This window comes from Bidens hawaiensis, unplaced genomic scaffold (genome assembly GCF_021521415.1).
Source record: "Bidens hawaiensis isolate Kalapana, Puna unplaced genomic scaffold, B.hawaiensis_p1.1 tig00017415_1, whole genome shotgun sequence".
Classification (NCBI taxonomy): domain Eukaryota; kingdom Viridiplantae; phylum Streptophyta; class Magnoliopsida; order Asterales; family Asteraceae; genus Bidens; species Bidens hawaiensis.
The window spans coordinates 438,770-441,990 of record NW_027492635.1 but is presented as its reverse complement, the minus strand read 5'-3'; positions in this window follow the sequence as shown (position 1 = coordinate 441,990).

The following is a 3,221-nucleotide window of genomic DNA, read 5'->3' as shown; positions in this document are numbered from 1 at the left end:
TGGTGGCTTTGGCGAAATCTTTGTTGGTGGATTGGATAAAGATGCAACTGAAAGTGATCTTAGGAAAGTGTTTAGTGCAGTTGGCGAAATTTCGGAAGTTAGGCATATGATGAATGCTCAAACAAAGAAGAACAAAGGGTTTGCGTTCATTCGTTTCGCCACTGCTAAGCAAGCAAACCGAGCTTGGGTAGAACTAAAAAACCCTGTGGTATTTCCTTTTTTTTTCACATAGTTATAGGTATTTAGAGAAAATTCTGATTTGATAGCATATTGAAGTCAAATAACGTCTTTCGTATCACCAAATTCTGGGTAATGGGAAATAATGTGGTGTTACACCAGGTCAAGACAGTGATACTTTATTTTTGGGAACATATGCAAGACATGGACCAAGGAAGCTGTAAGTAGACTTGGTGTCTTGTGTAATGTTAGTTAAACTGTTAAAGTTAATTGATAATTATCGCTCACTGATATTAAATGTGAATCCAGTTAAAAGAAAAGTTGAAGAAGTATGGAGTTGATACTGTGGAAGATTTGACATTGGTTGAAGACAGCCAAAGTAAAGGATTTAGTCGGGGCTTTGCATTTTTGGAATTTTCTTCATGATCGGATGCCATGGATGTGTATAAGCTTCTGCAAAATAGAAACGTGACATTTGGTGTTGATAGACCCGCTAAGGTTTCTTTTGCAGATTCTTTTATTCACCCTGGTGATGAGGTCATGACCCAGGTAAACTGTTTGGTTGTATACACACAAACATACACACACGCTTACATACACGTATACGTATATGTATCTCTGAATCACTTAGTTTTAAAAATGATAGATCATATTTGTAGTAATACAAGTTTTGTACCTGTGTTTAACACGTTATTTATATATTTTGAAGTTCTGAAGTGGATTGAAAATGTGATTGTGGGGTGGACCCAATGCATTACGGCTGACACTTTAATATCATTTGTTTTGACCTCAACTTGTTTGATTTGTTAACCGATTTAGACTTAATATTTTTCCAGGTTAAGACGGTCTTTATAGATGGCCTGCCTGCTTCCGGGGACGAGGTTCGGGTGCGGGATCTTCTGAAAAAATACGGGTCGGTGGAAAAAAAATGCGCTGGCCCGTAACATGCCCTCTGTCAGAAGAAAGGATTACGGGTTCATCACATTTGGAACACATGATGCAGCTTTAACATGTGCTAAAAGTATTAATAATCAAGATCTTGGAGAAGGAGATAACAAGGCTAGTTTTGACACTCTAATATATTCATTTAATTATTAATTGATACCTATTATTTTCTAATTTATAATTCTTATGACTTATGAATATCGGGCTAAAGTCAGGGCCCGATTGTCACGACCACTTCAAAGAAGCAAAGCAAAACACCTCTCCCGTGGTGACTTTCGACCCTAATTGTATATTAATAAATAATAGAGGAATCTGTAAAGAACCTCCATGAACAAGTAGCTTGTCTTCTCTGTGAATGCAATGCAATAGACAGATTAATGGCTGAACATGCAAAAACAGCACAAGAAGCCAACTCAGGTGACATACTATTATAACTTATTATTAATATTTTTACCATTGTGTTATCGTTTGCATCCTCTTTTTAAAGATGCATTAATGTCCTTTTCAAATTTCATTTAAGACGGGGAAAGGGCGGAAGCATTAGCAGCTGTACAGAAGCAACAACTAGAAAATATTCTACAAAAAAACTAGCTGCAGCCGAGATATTGATACACTTAAACTCTGCGCTAAAGAACTGCAAGCGGGAATTAAGTTCTAACAAAATAGAGCGTGATCAAAAAGACAACACTTGAGAAATCACTCAAGAAACTAGAGTTAAAGTACGTAGAAGCAAAACCCTTGTTACCAAAGGCAAATAATCAAAGATGTAAACAATCAAATTTCCTTATGAATATTGTGAAAACGGGACATTACATGAAGCTTTGCATCTAAATGACGAAATACACAAAATGCTTTCATGTAATGCTTGAGTACACATCGTTGTGATTTTCAATACACTATCGTGTGAGCGAGTGATTAAATGTATTTATTTTTTGTTAAGGTTCTTGCACAAGGCTTGTCAACCCGCCTGGTGACATCTCAACTTGAAGTCAACAAATATTTTTCTAGACAATCAGCAACTTCTCGTGTGGTGGGCAATATATTAGTTACACATATGAGTGTCGTTGGAGATGTCGATTCGTCTTCATGTTCCGCGTGTTCATCTATGTCTTTGTCACTTTGTATATATGTGCTCAAGTGCGTGTCCATGTTAACCCAAATTAAAATATTGTTAATTCGATTTTGTTTTTTTATTTAGTAATAGAAGTTTATTATTCAACAGTGTCACCTATACAACAGTTTCTTTATTAACAATAAAAAAGTGGTTGTCGAGCATACTTTTCTCAAAAAAGGTTTTGACAACCACACCTCACAAGTGGGTTTATTAGTCTGCTAGTTGCATGACTTGATTACCCAATTACCCAATAAAACAACTTTAGCTCTTTGAGACCATTGCACAACTTGATTATGTTGGCATACATTTTAAATGCTATATGATGTTTTGTTATTTCTTTGTTTTCTTTATAGCTTGAACCGGGGTTTAGGCCACTGATGAACGTCAATCATCTATACTATATATAAAGCATGAGTGAGGGACTTCTTAAATTTTAAGAGGTACCAAACTCAATGCTTTATGTACAACACACAATGCATCAAAGATATAAAAATCAAGAGTAATTAATTATTTTCATTCCTTCAAAATATACTTATAACTTTGGTCCCTCAACTTCATAATTTTTTTGTAAATTTAGATAATAGTTACACATATACCCCCTAATTCAAAACCAACTACCCCTCGACTTTTTAATAACGGACATATCTTTTCACATGTTAATATTGTTTTTTTAAAAATAACTACATCATAAAAACAAGTATTTTATTCTCTTTAATTTGAGATGATATTGCTATAGTTTTTTAGTTTTAAAAAGTTAACATGTTACGCGATAACCGTGTAGAATTGGTAACAAGTCGAGTCGGGTGAGCTTGGGTCATTTGTAAAAGTGGATTAGAGTCAGAACAAGTCGATACAAGAAAAATGGTTAATTTGGTTCGGGTTCGAGTACATAAGGGCCAGGTCAGATCGATGTCGAGTCGGAACGGGTTTAGGGCCAAAACGGGTTGGTTTACAAAAGTGATTTATTTGAAATTACTGTATATTT